The following is a 21,081-nucleotide window of genomic DNA, read 5'->3' as shown; positions in this document are numbered from 1 at the left end:
CTCAGATCGATTCTTTATCTTGTAAGATAACACATTAGCGGATCCGTCACCCGGCACGCTCTCCTGGGTCAAACGTGTCATCATATCATCGAACGCCGCGAAAGCTTCCACGGACATATTTCCTCTCCCGATTGCCTAAGGAGTTGGGGGAAAATTTCATTTAAGGATAAGAAAGAACTTATTAGAGCTATCAAATTATATATCATCAAGAACCAAATACAATATGAGGTAGTTGAAACATGTTCAACTCTTTGGAGAAACAGATGCAAGTTGTATTCAAAATCGGGTTGTAAGTGGCAAGTTTGTGCTTGTAAACGTTGTAAGTCAATGAAACCCCCTCGAGATTACTTTATTATTCATACGATATATATAGGATTACAAACCCTAGAATCCTAAGAACCCTAATAGACCCAAGCCCACATCAGAATTGAGCCTAACCTAATTCACTAACACTCACCCGCAATCCGAACCGAGAAATCGCGAAAGTTCAGATTGGAATAAAACACTAAATATTAAATTGAAGAAATAAAATAAACTCTATTTTTTTTTCTCATTTGTTACATTAAATAGACTAATAAATTTTGTTCTCATTTGTTAGGTATGCGGCTCTTAAAGTTTCTTGCAACAACACTAAAGCCCGGGAAGAGGCTAAGGCCCGTGCCAGATTTAGAGAATAGCTTCTAGCGAACTAGAAGAGATTTCATGCCAAAACTAGGCACATCTCTTGAAAACTCGGGCTGAGAGACAGGCTATGCATATATATCACTTTAGACAAGCTATCCAACGACTTCGCCTTTAACTCAGCTAAAATGTTATGCACAGCTCGACTCTCAGGTCGAGATTTCATGAGATGGGCCTAGTTTAGGCTTGAAATCTATTCTGGTCCGCTGGAAGCTCTTCTCTAAGTCTGGCACGGGCCTCAACCTCGGCCTCTGCCTTGCTCCTCCAACAGGGCTCGCGATTGATCCAGGGATTTCCTCTATAACTCGGCTAAAGTAATATGCACAGCTCGTCTCTAAGCCCGAGATTCCAAGATATGAACCATAGTTTGGGCTTGAAATCTGTTCTGGTCCGCTAGAAGCTCTTCTCTAAGTCTGAAACGACTTTCTGACGCAAGTAACCTGTAAAGAAACACATTAATTAATTAATAAAAATATATAATATATTAATAAGATATCAACATGGTTGATAACTAACCCTTTAAAACACAACCATTAATAAGCAAACTTACTTGAAAGCATTTCCATGGGTTCATAGTGAGGCTCAGAATGAGATTTACTAAAAATAAAATCACAAATTATTATATAAAATAAATCAAGACAAATAGAAAAAACAATAACTCAGTAACATAACATGGGCTAAAAACATATTCAATTCTTAAAACAGATAAAACTCTAACTTTTATATCCCTTGTAATAAATATATATATCAGATATCAGATTAGTGTCCCAAAATTCTCACGGTTGTTTTCTTTTATTCTTTGCCTTCGATTAAAACAAATCAAAAACACACCAATATGCAAAGTATTTATGTGATTAAATCCAACATACACGCAAGCCTACCCCATGCCATGGGTCACATGGCCATGGCCCAGGAACTAACAAACATTTCATCAACATAACCCCCACAACTTACATATACATATATGTTTACATTTCACAACCACATACTTTTGCAACAGCTATTGCATATGGTTCTTCATACTCATTACCTTTGCTTCTCTTAATATCTAATAAGCGTATTTAATAGTTATGTTCACACTAATCAATTAATCTAATAAATTGTTACAAAATAAATTGTTACAAAATAAATTGTTACAAAGACTGTGAAAAGTAATAAACCTCAACAAATAGATCTACAAATACGCTTTTGTGCTGATTTCTTACAAATTATGACTATTTGATCGTATTCAAGTATTCAACAAAAGAGTGTTGCTGCGCAAGTATTTTAAGAGACCACATTATATAGTAATCATAGTAGTATGAACAATGAAATGTCTTCTAAAATGACCATATTTTAAAATGTATTTATTTCTAAGCACATACTCTAAAAATGATGTATTGAAACATTAATGTAGTGATAAAAATTTTGCTTCTTTATCATTTACTTGTTTATAATTAACAAAACTACTCAGAAATTGTAGCAAAAAGTGATCAAATGCAACAACAAAAATAATTATATGTGCAAATCAAGAAGTTTTCTTATTTACCAAGTGTTTTAAAGTTCGTGAACACGTCATATTGATAGGCTGATAGCTTGGGTGATTGAATGATGTTGAATTAGACGTCATTGAATTTTTCTCTATACATGTTAATATACCTCGTCTGGAAAAAATTTAACATAAAAGGATTACGACAGCGTCATAATGTAGCCTTTTGTAAACAAAACTTAAATTTACATGATCAAAATTAGAGTTTGCGTCTTATACTCCTGTTAAAAAAATTATTTATTCAAATCAAGGTGTGTAAACAGTATCTGTGACGTTTAATGAAATCCAACTCAGAAATTTATTACAAAAAAAGAACGGAAACAAAAACAAAATTGGATCAGTGAAAGTGTTATAGTAAAAATTATCGTGTGATATTCTACGATTTTCTAAAACACAGAAACAATGAACGCTAACTTCTGATGACGTCAACAGTAACTTCCGTTTTTTTTTTTTGGATTTTTTACCTTACCAAATTATGATTATGTACTAACAACAGCACCAGCCGGAAAACAAAGAAACAGCGTCGGAGAAATGACTGGCTACTTCAACGAACGGTAGAAAAAGATCGGGCATCCGTAAACGGCCGTCGAAGAGAGTTACAGCCGTCGGATCTAACAAACAACAACCGAAAAGTAACTAATACATCAGCGAGAAACAGAGAGACCACCAAGGGAGTAGATTTAGGGTTTTGAAGGGCGGCAAAAGGAAACTTGAAAAAGGAAGGGAACAGTTAATAGATCTAGACGAACAAGAAGCAGATCTTACAGTTAATCTGCTTCGATCTGAAGAGGTGAGGATAAGAGAAGTCGATTACATATATAAATGTGAAGTGGTGATTAGCTACGCTATTGGTTGAACGATTAGACAGGGAGAAAAGGTAATTATATCTTACCGTTATGAGCTTCGATCTGAAGAGGTGATGATAACAGAACTTCAAAATCTGAAGTGGTGATGAGCTAGGGTTTTATGAGGTTACTGAGAGCTGAATTTGACTTGAGGCGTTAGGCTTTAAAACATTTCAAGATGCAGTTTCTTTTTAGCCCACTTACAAAGGTACATTCGGCCCAAAAAGTTACTCCGTAATCCGTATTTGACATACTCCATAAGTACATAACGTTTGATTTATTTATTACTAATACATATAACTAGTCAAATGATCCGTGAAACTATGAGTTTGTTTAAAAAAAATACTTTGATGATATATTTTTAGTATTAAGTAAATGTAAATGTAAATGTTAAAGTCATTTAGTTTAATGACTTGTGGAACTACTGTGATGATCCGTCCAAATCCCTTTGGACGAACACATCATTCATCGATTTCACAGTGAGGTACTGACCTCTACATTATACGTTTTGTAAATATTGCATTCTTTTGAAAAAGGCACACCATAATTGAATATCAAATTCCAAGGTTTTTGATGTTTGATGATTTCTACATATAGACAATTACCGTAATTAATAGTTTACAATACTACATCCGTTGATAATGCAGTCAAAATAAGATACATGATGATGATTTTGTGAATGCAACGTTTTCTCGAATAAAGCATGTATGACTCCATGCACATAGCTTGTATAACAGATAAGCAAACAGCGGAAGACTTCTAGGAACCTGAGAATAAACATGCTTTCAAGTGTCAACACAAAGGTTGGTGAGTTCATAGTTTTAATGTTGCGCACAATCCGTATATAAAGGTGGATCACAAGATTTCGGTTGTTTCATCCAGAAACGTTTATCAAAATATTCTACAAGATTGAGCACCCTGGTAACTAAGCTTTAACGTCTATAATAAGTACCCATGTTTTAACATACATGCAACCAACATGTACAATACACGCAATCCAACGTGTACTAAACTCAAATAGCATACGTCTGTTTTATAGTTCAGGCTAGGGTTTCTATACCTGGAACAGACGGGGATGTCAAGCCCTATGGATCCATATATAACTACTCGCGCCCACCAGTTCTTATAACCGGCAGTTACTAGTTACCAAAGCTAAGGGATTTTCAGTTCAAACTCGGTGTAGAATTTAGTATGTACTTGTATCCATTGCGTTTAAAATAAAGTGCATGTATTCTCAGCCCAAAAATATAGATTGCAAAAGCAATTAAAAAGGGAGCAAATGAGACTCACCTTAGCAGCACATAAGGTCATTCACCAAAATGTGACCGAAACTCGGAATGCAAAATAACCGTAGATCTCAATCTAGAGAACATATGTTGGTCAATACATGTCTAACAAGCTAGGTCAGGTCATAATGTATCACAATCCTAATGCTCGAGACCGACATGCAAAAGTTAATAAAAGTCATCTCAAAAAGTCAACATGACCCAATATGATCTTTAAATCTATACATGTTTATTATATTAACATAGTATAAGTCTTGATAGTTGAACGAATTTATAGTTTATCAAACTCAAAACATTATTTATTTCAAGAGTTATATTATATGTTATATTATATTTGAATGATCATGGCAATTGAATATATTTTAACATTTCATATGGTTTCCCAATACTTGTAAAACCAGATTATAGTGTTTATAAAGCTTTAAAACATGATAAGACAGTCAACTTTGACAATTGTTCAACAAGACGAGACGTGCCTTATATAGAAATTCATTTACTCGATTAGTAATATTTGAAAATCCAATTTATCAATCTTAATAACAACTTGTTTAAATATCAATTGCAGATTCAAAAGCAATTTCAATTAATGTTAATTATAATTCAGTTGACCATATCTTTTAATCCGTTCATCGAAATCACGCGATTTCTAAATGAAAAGTTATTAATTTTTCGCCAGCTTTCCAATAACATGCATATCATATACCTTATATTAGTAGTATATGTATTAAATTCGTGATTCATCGTAAAACTATCTAACGACGAAATTTGGCATACAAACATGTATAAACATATATACTCGAGCACTAGACATGGATACACTATTAATATATAAAAGATAAGATATGAATGCTCACGTATCAATATTGTGATTCAATATTGTAGGAAAGTACGTAGACGCAACGGAGATGATAAACACTAGGTTTGACTTGCGAACAATACCCACGAACATTACCCATAACCTCCATAATTATAACCCATAGTTTCCTTAGCTCTATCGCGCTCAAAAACCCGTTTTGTAAACACTTGGGCAGAACCTCGTCGTAGTATTTTATGTATAAATACTAATAATAATAATAATAATACTAATACTTCTAATAATAATATTATTATTAATCTTATTAATAATAATAATAATAATAATAATAATAATAATAATAATAATAATAATAATAATAATAATAATAATAATAATAATAATAATAATAATAATGTAGAGAGAACGAGAGAAGAGAAATAATTGCACAAACTGGCTGAATTCGATCGTGATTTATAGATGTTTGCTGAACCTGGTCCCCATGCGATCACATGGGTTCACCGGCCTACAGCCATGCGATCGCATGGCCTCTGAATCCAGCTCACATGATTTTTGTTATTTAGCTTGTCGACATATTATTATATTATATTTATAATATATATGTAATTTATATTAATTATATATATATATTATATTATATTCTCGCGTATAGGTGACTTGTAATTTTAGTTCCGATAACTCGTACGTTGACGCTTGATTTATGTCTAAGTTTCGGTTTTTCGAACGTCCTTTCGTATGCTGAGAAAACTTGTACTTTACGTTTTGCGACGTGTACCTTTATCAATAATTAGACTTAAATCATCAATACATTATATTACTCGAAGTATAACTTGAACGTTCGAGTGTTTTGGTCAATTGCTTCTTTAATTTATCGTCTCGTTATTTATTTAAAATATATTTAATAATATATTAAGTCTTTATAACAAGTCATTTTAAAATCTAAGTTTATATTATAAAACATATATATTAACATTCAGGGATGTATAATCGGTACGTTTGAAAATAGATCAATCGAATATTATGAATTTCAGTTTTTCCACTAACTTTTGTCCAATTTTTGTTATTTGACACTTTGTTCCTACTTGTAGAACACTTTACCATTTATTCCAAATATTGTTAAAAGAAACGATTTCTCAAATCAACGTGGACCTCACAACAGAGACCTATAAATCATATCATAATATTTAGGGGATTTATAAGTACCGAAGTATCTACTAAATCAATCATTGGTATTACCTTCTAATTTCGTATATGAATATATTAAACATATATTGAGACAAATACGTTTAATGTAAAGTATTATACATTTAATACTTTGTTAATTCTTTCAAGTTATAATATATATATATATATATATATATATATATATATATATATATATATATATATATATATATATATATATATATATATATATATATATATATATATATATATTCGTTCGTGAATCGTCGAGCATAGTCAAAAGGGTAATTGAATATAGGAACATAGTTCCAAAATTTTCGAGACTCAACATTACAGACTTTGCTTATCTTGTCGAAATCATATAAAGATTAAGTTTAAATTTGGTCGAAAATTTCCGGGTCGTCACAACTACGGATTTCGACTAAGAAACTTCTCGTTGTTTTTACAAATATATTGATGCACTTAACTTGATGAGAATAAATTAACTACATTTATTCTACCACCACCTTCTTCCAATTTTCATAATAATTAGAGCACTCCCAACCGTTCGACCCTCACCACCGCCCAGGTGGGCGCCGATGGCACGACACCGCCCAGGGGTCCGCTCACCCCATCGTGCTCCCTTTCGTGCATTTGAATCATAAAACAGGACGGAGTAATTCGGTCATTTTTGACCATTTAGAAAGAAAAAGAATTTATACCAACAGCTATATGCAATGGTTATTTTTTTTTTTTTCATTTATACAATCTATATAAATCACAATCCATATACTCATTTTACACAACTAAAAACTACACTCCATTTCATCTCTACATTTTATACAATCTTTTTTTTCCTCAAACATTGAGTTCCAAAAAAACTCAAACAAAGGCAAATCGAAACAACGCTCTCAAGTTCAAGACCCGAATTCGGTCGGTCGCGACATGATGCAAAATTTGATTGATCAATCGTAACAAAGTATCGGGTTTTCTCGCTTTACAAATGCTAATCCATCAAATGCATTTGCTGTTATGTTTCCAAACATGCACACACAATAAACTCAACATCAACAATACTTCACAAACCAAAACTATCAACAACATATTCCCTATAATATCAACCAACAATCTCAACCATCTCACATTTACACGAACCAACAATCTCTAAAACAATCTCAACAACAATCCCAACAAACACCATATTATCCAAGACTTCGTGACGAATCCGATGATGAAGAAGTTCCCGAAACTCCGCGCCATGTCGATGTCGAACCCGAAGAGTAACTGGTGGCCGATTTTTGAGGGAAAAAAGTGAGGTGTCCGAAAGTTCCTTGGACCGACTTGGAAATAAAAATTTTAGCTGAGCATTATGTGTATGTTTCAGAACATCCAGATGCGAGAAACGACCAAACTTATAATTCATTTTGGGGTGAAGTCCGAAGACAATACAATTCGTTAGTTAAGGAGCAAAGGCGTGCGGATCAAATAAGTGGTAAATGGGCTAAAATTCAAAGAGATGTGAAGATTTTTATTGGTATTTATTTGAAGCTTGAGAAGATGTGGCAAAGTGGTTGTTCTCCCAACCCTATCACTAATGATTGACTTATGGGGGAGGACATTATGAATGCAGCCCGAAAAAAATTCAAACACCAAACCAAGGGCCGACAATTTGCTATAAAGGATGCGTGGAAACTTTTGAGGAATTGCCCAAAGTTTATGGAAAGTGAAGGTATATCGGCTACCAACAAAAGAAAATAAGCCGATGAATTACCAATTCCAACCGAGGCTAGTTCGAACCCGCAAATTAGCACGAACCCCGACCCAACCCAATTTTAAAATTTAAAGATCACGACCCGATCCGACGTCCTCCGAATCGAGCTAAAAGTCAAAAGGATTCGTACTCACCCGATGCCGCGAGTCGTATGTCATCCGACTAAGTTCGGATAAAGATAACTCAATCCGCCGAAGCATCTCAACTAGCGGTGACTAAAATCATGGAAAAGCTTTGTGAAGAAAGCGAGACGAGGATAATGTTGAAAAGTTTGAAGCTTCTTTCCAAACCGGTATCACGAGACTTGCCTCCCGACGAATACGAAATGATGATGAATTATCGAGCGAGACTTAAGAAAAAATATGCTAAGGAATTAGCAAGTCCGGACGAAGACGAGTAGTTTATTTGTAGTATTTTTATTTTTATTTATTTTGCATTTTATTTAAATTATTGTAACATTTTTTTTTAATTATTGTAACTTTTTATTTTTATTTTTAGTGAAATTTTAGTTTTATTTTAATGATTTTTATGATTAATTTTAATTATATAATTGTTTAGAAAAAAGATAAAAAGTAATAAAAAAATATGGACGAAATGTGTAACTGTTGGGAGTGTTTAGTCCTGGGTTTTGTTCTGTAACACCCCGTTTCCCCCGTATATGATTACAGGTGTATCGAGTAGGTATATACATGTTACATGTATGTAAATAGAGTACGCGGGTGATCGAAGGATTTGTTTAAGCGTTTTAATGGGTTTTTATGCGAATGTTTGTAGCTTGGATAAAAGGCACCAGACCACGGCCAAGGTCGCGGCGCGACAAGGCTCGTCGCCGCGCGGTGTTTCACTGGTTTCAATTTCAGGAGGCTTGACAAACAAGCATTAAAACACGCGTAATCTCGCGGCGCGACGATGAGGGCCGCGGCGCGGCGTACTGGTACCAGATTTTAGTAATTTTAAATAAGGTTCAAGGGCATTTTAGTCTTTTTGCGTGTGAGCCAGATTTGAGATTTTAATCTCATCCACTCATTTCATTTTTTCATTTCTTTTTCATTTTCTTCTTCATTTTCTCTCAAAACTTCAAAACCCCATTTGATTCAAAGTGAAATTTGGAAAGGAAGATTCGTGATTCGATCTTTGGTGCAAGAGGCAACGTTGTCCTCCTCTTTCTTAGCTACAAGTTGACACTAGCGGTAAGTTCTAACTCCGAAATTCATCTTTATGTTTTGATATTCAATTTAGGGTTTTGAGCTTTTAGTTGTAAAACCCATTTAGATGATGAAGTGGGTTTATGGAAACTAGTTATTTTTGTTACATGGTAGGTTTTGGGTTGATTGACGTTTTGGCCATGATTAGGCTTTAGTTTTGGGTGTAATCACTTAGTTTAGTGATTTTGAAAGTGTTGAAACACTTTTGAGTGTATTTGGGTTGACTAATTTTGAAATGGGTCAAAATTAGGGTTTATGTGTCAAATTGGGTAAGCTAAGTGTTTAACACTTGTGATTTGGTTTAATTCGTGTATTAGGGCCATTTTCACTTGTGCTAGTGATTATTGGCTAGTTTGGGCATTTTTACGACTTTGGTCAAAATGGGTAAATTGAGTTGGGTCAAACTTGATGATGACTCTAGTTTTGGTCAAAGGGATGTTAAACACTTTTGTTAAGTGTTAAATGGCGTTTTTGATTGAATGTAAACGTGGGAAATGATTCCGGGTTAAAATTGGCATTTTAACCATAAAGTCAAACTTGGTCAACCATGAAGCGGGTTTTTGGGTAATATACGAGATAGTATGCGTTTAAAGGCTAAAGTTGTTGTATTTTGGTATTTCCAGAACGCGGGAACTAGTCTCGTTTGTTTGGACCTTCGGGTGTCATTAAATGTATAAAAAGGTGAACTGTGCACTTAGGTGCCTAAATGGGCGGATTGTGGAGGTAGGTATAAACCCTTGGTTAAGGGTGTTGCGACGAATTCTCTTGTAGAGAATGTATGTTGATTATGTGTATACCTATATGCGTATTATAGGTAAAGGTTTGCTCGGTGGCATTTGGAGGCAATTTACATACATGATTTGTGCGGGCGTTTCGAGGTGAGTGGAGTAATTATACGTATGTGTATATGGCGTATTTATTTGTGAATGTTATGGTATGAACCATCGAGCCGGTAGTGCCATAACATGTATGTGACGAGTGTCAAAGTGTGAACCATCGAGCCGGTAGCGCCGAAGTGTGAACCAAAGAGCCGGTAGCACTATAAAATTATGATATGAACCATCGAGCCGGTAGTATCAAAGTGTGAACCATCGAACCGGTAGCACTATATGTAACATCCGTGTTACATCCGTCCCACATCGGTTGGAGAGGGGAACGAAGCATGCCTTATAAGGGTGTGGAGACCTTTCCTAGCATGACGCGTTTTGGGACCACAAGCACAGCAGATCCCATGAGAACTCTGCAGTTAAGCGTGCTCAGGCAAGAGCACTACCAGGATGGGTGACCTCCTGGGAAAGTGCTCGTCGTGTTTGGTCGCCAAGAAAAATCCGTGAGCAACCTACGGGGGAGACAAGGGTACGTCCCTATCTCTGCAAAGCGGACAATATCATGCTACGGGGAACGTTTTACCTGGGGTGTTACAGAATGGTATCAGAGCCAGGCCCCGGACCAAACGTGCACAGCGAGGACGCTGTGTCCCATTAGGGGGGAGGATTGTAACATCCGTGTTACATCCGTCCCACATCGGTTGGAGAGGGGAACGAAGCATGCCTTATAAGGGTGTGGAGACCTTTCCTAGCATGACGCGTTTTGGGACCACAAGCACAGCAGATCCCATGAGAACTCTGCAGTTAAGCGTGCTCAGGCAAGAGCACTACCAGGATGGGTGACCTCCTGGGAAAGTGCTCGTCGTGTTTGGTCGCCAAGAAAAATCCGTGAGCAACCTACGGGGGAGACAAGGGTACGTCCCTATCTCTGCAAAGCGGACAATATCATGCTACGGGGAACGTTTTACCTGGGGTGTTACACTATAAAATTATGATGTGAACCATCGAGCCGGTAGCATCAAAGTGTGAACCATGAGCCGGTAGCACTATAAAACAAAGTGTGATCCATCGAGCCGGTAGCACTATAAAAGAGTATGACTCAAATGCGTATGGTGTGAACCATCGAGCTGGTAGCACCATAGCGTTATGGTTAACCATATGGGTGTTTGTTGATTGTTTAGCATATTATATATATATATATATATATATATATATATATATATATATATATATATATATATATATATATATATATATATATATATATATATATATATATATATATATATATATATATTGTGATTAGTATATGCTAATGCGGTTTTGTGATATTGTACAACTTGTTAGTAATAAGAGTATGATGACATGCTATTTGAGTTACAAGTTTGTATGCGGTATTGTGTAAGTGGTTGCAAGTAAGTAGGTTATATATGTATATGTATAACTATTCCACTCACTAAGCTTTAAGCTTACCACTCTCGTTGTTTACGTTTTACAGGGTTTGAGATTGTGAAGCTAGCTAGTTGTTAGACTAAACGAGTAGGAGCACTTGGCTCGATGGGGTAGCTTTTGGATGATTTGGATGCGAATTGGGGATTTGGTAGTTCCCGGGATTATGCACTTGGTATTGGGTTGGGTTATTGAGTATTCCCGGGATTTTGTAAGGTGTCATTTGGATACCAAGGGTCATTGTAAGTTGTTAAACGAAATGTCACGATGTTATGTTTTTTGGTTAAAACAGAGTTGAAAATATTGTGTATTATTGGGACCTAAATTATATATAAAAAAAAATGTACTCCGTTTTTGGTTTAACGGATTGGGGTTGTTTCATGTTCATATGGTCATGAGAGTGTTTTATCACAAGGTTGCACATAATGCTTCAAATATTGTACATATGGTTATTGAGATATTTTATCATAAAGTTGTACATAATGTCTCAAATATTATACATACGGTCATAAGGTGTTTTTATTAATTTTTGTATGGTAATGCTATCGTTATTTGTACATACGTACGTAGATACACATTTAAGGTAATTAAATTACTTACTCTATTCAAACTTTATAACAAATCCTAAATTAATTACTACGTACATATTTTCGTATTTTATTTTTACGTATTTTTTTTGGTAATTTATCAGAAATCATAAATTAATAAAGATTAATGACATCATCATAGTACTCCAAAAAAATTTCCATTTTTTTGAATTTTTTTAAACTTAAAAGATATTAATTTATTACATCATTATTTTAGAGATTTAATAGAAGTTCTAGATTTAATTATTAATTATCCTTATATAATATTAAAAGAGCACCGAATTAGTCGTTTGAACGACATTAGGCCACCACAACCACCTTTATTTAATTATTACTAGCTTGAGATCCGCAAAAATTGCGGGTTTCGACAATAAAAATTACAATTATAATATATTAGTTATGAACACATAAATGAAATCGACAAAATTTGTGTATAAGAAATAAATATAGGCAAAACATGAAGTTGAACATAATTGTAGATATAAATTAAGTATAATAAAAAGACTGAATATAACTAAATTTCAAACGTTTAATAAAAAAATAGATAATTGATAACTCCATGTCGAATATTTAGTTATAGACAGAGTTTTTAATAATAGACTATTATCATGACGAATTTTTTATAGATGCAGTTTAAGACCCGCAAAATTTGCATTTTTGAAAGGACAAATTTAATAATGTTTGAATGGTCCTATTGATACGATTTTACTTAGTATTTGTTGAGAAATACTATATTGAATGTTAAATACTGAATGTCGAATTAATGATAATAAAATAAGTTACACTCGAAAAACAAAAATACATGAAGTTGAAAACCATAGATAGCCAACCAGACTTTGTAGTCAATTTATTAGTCGGGTTTTCCTCTAATCACTCCATGAGTCTAATCTCTTAACGTGTATTGATGAATTGTATATAGATCGAAAGTTGTTAGCTTTATTTTTGCGGGCTTTTGACTATAAATTAGATTGTCATCTTTGTTGTTACATCTAGATGTGACAAAAGCTTTAATTAAGCAGAAAATAATATCATAATATAAATACACATGTCAACAAATATTATCCACATCCTATATTGATTATAACCCGCAAATTCACGTAATCGGACTATGATATTATTGCCAATAACTCGTCGTCGGCATCATTTATCTATGAGGAAGCATCATATAATCAAATACTTTTCTGAGTCAGCAGCAAATAAGCACAATGCCACACTGTCAGGACCACCTAAGACACCAACAGCTAAAACAAAATATATTTCAGCAACAACAATTAATCATCAAAATACATAAAATGATCAAAATCGTTCAAAACAAAGATACACTATTAATGCCAGAAAACACTTCAATGAACCATGGTGCAATTTTAAGTCATTATATGACTGACATCGTGAGGAAAGATGAGTAATTAGATGGGCTAATCAAGTAACCAATGTCTCAAATCTAGTCATTACACACATAGCATATTAATTAGAAACAATTGTGACAATATGCAACAAACGTCTCAATGACCCAAATTGTACATAATATATATACTGAATTTCAATAGTTAAACATATACAAATCAATTTATGGAAAGAAAATTTACCATATAGTATACAAAGTTCAAAATAGGATGTTCCAGTTAATCCAACCTGGCAGCTTTATGTAACACATTCAAACACATCTAATTATATTATAGAAAAGAAAAAGAAAAGGAGTAAATTTATAAACAAATACCAAAATGCTTTCAAGCACATCTACCAGAGTGCAGCTTCATGGAGTACATTAAAGCATTTACAAACAACTTGTAACACATAGCAAAACAAAGACAACATTCCAAACAGTAAAATCATGCAAATATACATATACGAACATCAAATTTAATGATTATTTATAGTAGCAAATTCATGGTAAAGAATGGAGTCGACATTTGTTAAACATCTCATAAGTAACATGAACTATGAACTCACTTGGATAATGCTTTAGTTTTCGCTGGATGAGGTCACCTGATGGGCAGAGTTAGTCAACACAACAACTTTAATGTCTTAACCATCAACTTACTTCCTCCACTCATCAAGTTCGTAGTAAACCTGCAAAATCGAGCATCATTAAAGGAACCTGAATGACAAAAAACGAATAGAACGGCTAGTTGTATTTATCATTTTCTTGTCGACCAACTTTACAATAAAAAAAGCAAATAAAGATCGTCAATATACATATTATATATAAGTTGAATACATATGTTTATGCAGCTTATGAATTTTAACATTATTATCTTAATTATATTTTTACACAAGTTGAATACATATTTTTGAACCATTTATAATTTATAACCAGTAATATTTAAGGGTTGTAACTAAGTTACCACATACCTTTAGGACTTCAAAAGATCGTACAGTGATACTTTGAGGTTGAACCCGAGCCAACAAACCTGGCACCATTTGAAATCAGACACAGTAAAACATTGTTTCTTATGAGGATAAGTATTGACAATAGAATACAAACGAAATTAATTTTAGATAGTACATACCCGAGCCAAGCCATACTAAGCAATCCACACCCCCAGTTACATGGTAAGTGTAAAAAAAAAAAAAAAAAACTACCTCTTGTTTATTTTTTTTTCTTCAGTAAACCATTTCTAATTTTCATAGATCAAACTACCAACATTAATATCCTCACCCTTGAGATCCGTTCTAACCTGCAGTATTTTGTCCAAGCAAAAAACATTAGTCCAAAATATATACTGATATATTATCAAGTAATTAAAAGGTGAAGTTAACACATACTTTATACTTGTTCGACAATAAATACTGTTGTTGGCATTAGCATGTCCCTTTTCAGCATTATATTCGATATTCTCATAGGTATGAAGTATGTATAAAGCTTCTTAAGTATTTGACCAAAAGTCAAGTACCATTATTTGACCAAAAGACAACAATGTATGCAATCTTAAAATATATAGAAAGACAAATAAATATAATATTATTTATGTAGTACTTTATTCTCGGATAGGGGAAGGATTGTCTACATCTCACCTCCCCATACACCACTTATGTGGTATTGGGTTTTGTTGTTGTTGTTGTATGTAGTACTTTATGTGATGTAAAAATATTACTGACCTATAGCACTACTTTACTAAAAACGACTGCAAGTCTTTGATATAATATGATCTAAATTTTATCTAGTGTACCCTTACCATTGACGAAACTCATCATGACTATCTTATTCAACACATCGAGAGCAAGCCAAACACGAGAATAATGGGAGTAGAGACGTCCATACATCTTTGTATGGGTCCTCCTCAAAAGACGGTATGCCTTCAATTTATCTTGATATACTAAGTTTCCATATAAGGTTATCGAGTAAAACAGCAACGCAAAGACTCACAAATGCCTACAAAAGTAATAATCCAAAATGTTAGTTTCAAAGACTAACATTGACCAATAAATTTCAAAACCTTCATCAATGGTCATATGTACTAACGAATTGGTTATCATATTAGATAAATGATCCTTAAACAAACGCATGTAGTTATTGTTACTTGATTACTTTAAGATACTTATGTCACCCAACAAACCTATAGAAAGGCAAAACATACAAAAGATAAGAGCTGTAACTATTTCATATTGCATATATAACAACAATTAAAAATGCTAAGTGATCACTTTGCCCCACAAGATCAACAGCAGGCAAACCTTGTGTTAACAGTATAACTGTTACATAAAGATTTCATCTCCTTATGACTTTTTTGTTTCTTTTTATGGAGCGAGTTTAGCAGGATTGAGATCTGTTCCTGTATATTCCAGTTTTAAGGACATTCACTAAATTAGGTAATCTGAAGTCAAAGTTAAATGGATTTAAGAATCCAGTCTCCGCAAAAGGAATATACAGGAGCTCCAAAAGCACCTCAAACCCACACACACAGACACAAAGCTATCTGTAAGATCAAATTCTGACATGAATTCATAAAAGATGATCAATATATTTAACTTTTCACACATAAACTGATGTGGCAAAATGGGTGGATTAAGTGACCCATTAAGACGTACTAGTTACTACAAAACCTAAATGAATACATAAAAGTTACATGTTGACACGAGTCAACCAAGATTAGCTCCTTTCAACCCATTATAGCCCACAAATTTTGTTGGATTGTGATACGAACACAGGTTAAAGAAAATGGTTAAAGAAGTAACATAAATATGTTTGTACGTGTGGACAGTGGGTTGTAAGCATGTCCCATGATCATGTCCCATGATCAGACACGTGGATCATACATGATGCTTCCTTACGTTTCCATTCATGCAATAAGTTATTCATTAGTTTGCATTGTAGTTTATTAATTGTTATGCATGCATTATTAGTAGTTATTTGAAATTATTTGCACCTAGTCAGTAACCGTTGCTTTAGAGTATATAAGTATGTACTTCAGGTTTGTTTGATTATGATGAATGAAAATTATTTGGTTAATCCAAAAAGTCTGTCTCTTGTCTATTTTTCTTTGAAGATTAGCCATCTTGAATCGCCTCTACCCTCGGAGTTCACGATCGACTCGAAGAGACCGTATCAGACTGAATTATGATATAACATGAAACCTAAATGAACACATAAAGTTAAATGTTGAAACAAACCAACCAAGGTCAGATCCTTTCGACTCATAGTAAAAATTGTCCGTTTTACCCAACCTACTTACTCATCCATCTTATCACTTCTCAACTCTGATCACTGTAAAAATATACTTACTCTAACAGTAAACTGAAGGTTATAATCATACGTTTTGTAGTAATGGTGGCAAACTCAATTCCAACATTTTACCTAAAGTTGTACTAAACATATAAGCACATCTATGTAACCGATTGCATCAGGATCAAAACCCATTGATATAAACAATGATTTTGAGTATAATTCAAATAAATCGGATTAGAAAACCAAAATAAAAGCCCTAATTCAAATAAATACTTACCTTCTTTTCATGAAATATAGACCGTTCAAACAGGTAATAAATAAAACCTTCATACAAATTGAATGAATGATTATTGGTTTTAGGTGCAGCAGATAGTTGATGTATCATTTGAGATAGGTTTTGAAATATACGAATCTGGTTGATATGAAATCGGATTTCAGTATTTCACTTCCAGTAGTAATGCACAACAGGTTCACACGCTAATTTGGAAATGTGCTCGGGTTTCATCATGTTGTTGATACTTTTGTTGATACATATCGTATCATCCCTAGTGAAAGTGATTTAGGAGCGTCTTTGTAATTGAGCAAATTTAGAGCTATAATTCCGTGCGAGTTTTTTTAGTTATCACCGCGTTTGGTTAAGGGTAATTACGGCATAATCATGTTTGGTGAAGACTTATTGAGTTACGGAGTATAATTTTATTTTATCCTATATACAAAGTTGTACTTTCAGTTATTTTTTTTTGTAGTTTTGAGTTTGCGTTCACACTACAAACGGCCCCCCAAATTCGGCTCAATTTACACGACGGTTCCTCAACTTTACACTTTTTCAGAGGTAGAAAGCGTAAATACATAATTTTATTAAAATAAAAGAAAATGATTCCACCCGAATTTTTAACGGGCCCTATCTTCTCGTTCGGTGCGAGTTAAATTTTTCCGAAATCACCGTTCAACTACAAAAAATCTAACGAACACAACGGGACTAACTACGCGCGAAACGGACATCATTAAAAAACACTAAATATTTCGGGTTACATTTCATACATATACATACACGTACAAAAAACAACTCAACCTATTAGATATATTAGGTACCAAACAACATATATCCAAATTCGACCGCGCGTTGAATACAACTGCAGCAACGCGCGGTAGAATTTTTTCTAGTATTAGCTATACTTGTACTCTTTTTCATCAATCAAATTCGTTCTCCGAATGTTCTAGATATAATTCCTTAAATTATTATGAATTGCTTTAAGATGAGGTATACACAAATTTTGGACAGCTCACAAGACTTATCAAGTTAGCCTTAAAATTCTCCATGTAGGTTATTAGTCATAAAATATTAACCCTTACATGCTAAAAGCGGTTTCAGTTATATCGGATTTTCGTTGAGTTTGCGTTCACATTACAAACGGTCCCTCAACTTCGACCATATTTACACAACGACCCCTCAAGTTTACACTTTTTCAGGGGTAAAAAGTGTAAATATATAATTTTATTAAAATAAAGGAAACTAATTTCACCCGAATTTATAACGGGCCCTATCTTCTAGCTAGGTGCGACTTAAATTTTTCAGAGACTACCGTTCAACTCGAAAAAAAAAACTTAGGAACCCAACGGGACTAACTATACACGAAACGGACACTTCTCAAAAAACGCTAAACATAACGACAATCCGTATCCTCCCGCTCGCCACGAGTTAAATTTTTTCGACGGCAGTTTCAGACTCGAAATAATATTATGAACAAAACGAAACTAACCACGTCCAAACCGGACACTTATTAAAAAAAGCTAAACACACCGACAACCCGTATCTTTCTGTTCGCCGGGAGTTAAATTTTTCCGACAGTACCGTTACACTCGAAAAATATTTATTGAACAAAACAAAACTAACTATGTTCGAAACGGATACTTTTTAAAAAACGCTTAACACAACGACATCTAAAACGGCGCTTAACACATGGACCGTGTTCCCCTCTGTAAATACACAACGCTACGTTAAATATGAATACGCAGGCCGAAAGCCTGAAACGCCCCGTCCTAATCCATCCGGACGAAGTCCATATCAATTATAAACGATTCATAATAGTTGATTTCATCACGAGGTACTTGACCTCTAAATGATACATTTTACAAAGATTGCATTCGTTTTTAAAAGACAAACTTTCATTACATCGAAAGTTGACAGGTATGCATACCATTTCATAATATTCAATCTATAAATGACCTAATCCGTCATTTACTTAATAACAATCTCTAATGAACTTCAACGACTCGAATGCAACGTCTTTTGAAATATGTCATAAATGACTCCAAGTAATATCCTTAAAATGAGCTAATGCACATCGGAAGATTTCTTTCAAACCTGAGAATAAACATGCTTTAAAGTGTCAACCAAAAAGTTGGTGAGTTCATTAGTTTAACATAAATAATCATTTCATAATTTTAATAAACCACAAGATTTCATATTTCTATTTCTCATAAACATACGTCCCATGCATAGAGACAAAAATATCATTCATATGGATTGAACACCTGGTAACCGACATTCACAATATGCATATAAAAATATCCCCATCATTCCGGGATCCTCCTTCGGACATGATATAAATTTCGAAGTACTAAAGCATCCGGTACTTTGGATGGGGCTTGTTGGGCCCGATAGATCTATCTTTAGGATTCGCGTCAATTAGGGTGTCTGTTCCCTAATTCTTAGATTACCAGACTAAAAAGAGGCATATTCGGTTTAATAATCCAGCCATAGAATGTAGTTTTAAGTACTTGTGTCTATTTCGTCAAACATTTATAAAAGCAGCGCATGTATTCTCAGTCCCAAAAAATATATATTGCAAAAGTATTTAAAAAGGGAGCAAATGAAACTCACCTAATGTATTTTGTAGTAAAAATACATATGACTATATTGAACAATGCAGGGTTGGCCTCGGATTCACAAACTTATATCATTTGTATATTCATTAATATATATAATAGTAATCGAATAAATATTCTTATAATAATTTATTTTATATATTATGTATAGTTGATTTGTGTATATATTCAAATTGATTTAATATTTGTATAGTTATATTAATATGTCCATATTTATACACGTATTTATTTAGTGTTACATTTAAAATCGATAGTTTGTCCTATGTAAGTATTTATATAAATAATCTTAATATATTTGATATATATAGTTATATGAAGTTTTATTATAATTATAGTATAGGTAATGAGTATATTTATGTATAAAATATTTATTTATTTGAAAAGATAGTTTTTGATAAAAAAATATTAATTTACTAATAGTAACAATAATAACTTTGTTATTAATAATAATAATAATAATAATAATAATAATATTGTTAATACTGATACTTATAACAATAATAGAAATTTTATTGATAATGATAATATTTTTATTTAATAGCACTCTTCCTAATATTCTAATATCTTCATAAAAAAAATAATACAAATTATGTTTAGTGTTATTACCAATCTTAATAATAATGATAATAACTGTAGTTTTTAAATGAAACGAAAAGTTTGATAATAATAGTAACGAAAATAATACTTTTGATAAAAATACATAATACTTAATGTTCATAATAATAATAACAACAATCTTTTTATTATTATTGTTAATATTTATAATAATACTACTTAATGATATTACTAGTAAGGATAATAATGTTAACAATAACAATATTAAATAATAACAATCCTAATTGTAATTGTAATTATAATACTTATATTAATAATTACAATAATAATAACTCTTAATGTGATTAATAATAATAATACTTCTAACATTTTAGGAGTAACAACAATTATCATAATAATAATAACAACAACTAATAATAATGATGATGATAACAATAATAATAATAATAATAATAATAATAATAATAATAATAATAATAATAATAATAATAATAATAATAATAATAATAATAATAATAATAATAATAATACTAATAAATGATAAATAATAATAAGTGTTATACCCTTAGAAGCTTTGTCAAAAAAAAAATGCCTTGGACCGGGCTCGAACCCCCGACCTCTCAAATAATCATCACCTCCCTAAACCATCTAGTCTGCTGCCATTTTTCTGATACGTTATCCTTTTTAATTCATATGAACCGTAATTAAAATGATTAAATTTCATCTCCTTCACCCACGATATCAAACAAACTTGTATCAAATCATAACCTTGATCTATAATTCGTTTTAAGACTTAAGATAAATACACAAACAA

At 32.9% G+C, this 21,081-nt stretch overlaps 2 long non-coding RNA genes across 3 annotated transcripts; both read right to left on the bottom strand.

The window, feature by feature from the left end:
- Positions 1-324: 324 nt before the first annotated feature.
- On the bottom strand, positions 325-3,212 carry LOC139839694 (uncharacterized). Of its 2 annotated transcripts, none has more exons than XR_011757030.1 (4): positions 2,674-3,212; positions 2,210-2,324; positions 1,198-1,278; positions 325-1,121 (listed from the first exon to the last, which is right to left on the bottom strand). It is a non-coding gene; the product is annotated as an uncharacterized lncRNA (long non-coding RNA). The 2 variants fall into 2 exon arrangements; XR_011757031.1 differs by having other exon boundaries at positions 2,709-3,212.
- Positions 3,213-13,197: 9,985 nt separating this feature from the next.
- Positions 13,198-17,363, bottom strand: LOC139904102 (uncharacterized). The gene is made up of 5 exons (XR_011778661.1): positions 17,101-17,363; positions 15,334-15,530; positions 14,510-14,835; positions 14,108-14,227; positions 13,198-13,398 (listed from the first exon to the last, which is right to left on the bottom strand). It is a non-coding gene; the product is annotated as an uncharacterized lncRNA (long non-coding RNA).
- Between the last annotated feature and the right edge of the window lie 3,718 nt (positions 17,364-21,081).

This window comes from Rutidosis leptorrhynchoides, chromosome 4 (assembly GCF_046630445.1).
Source record: "Rutidosis leptorrhynchoides isolate AG116_Rl617_1_P2 chromosome 4, CSIRO_AGI_Rlap_v1, whole genome shotgun sequence".
Lineage (NCBI taxonomy): Eukaryota > Viridiplantae > Streptophyta > Magnoliopsida > Asterales > Asteraceae > Rutidosis > Rutidosis leptorrhynchoides.
Note: the sequence above shows the minus strand (reverse complement) of the source record. Positions and strands in the feature narration are given on the sequence as shown.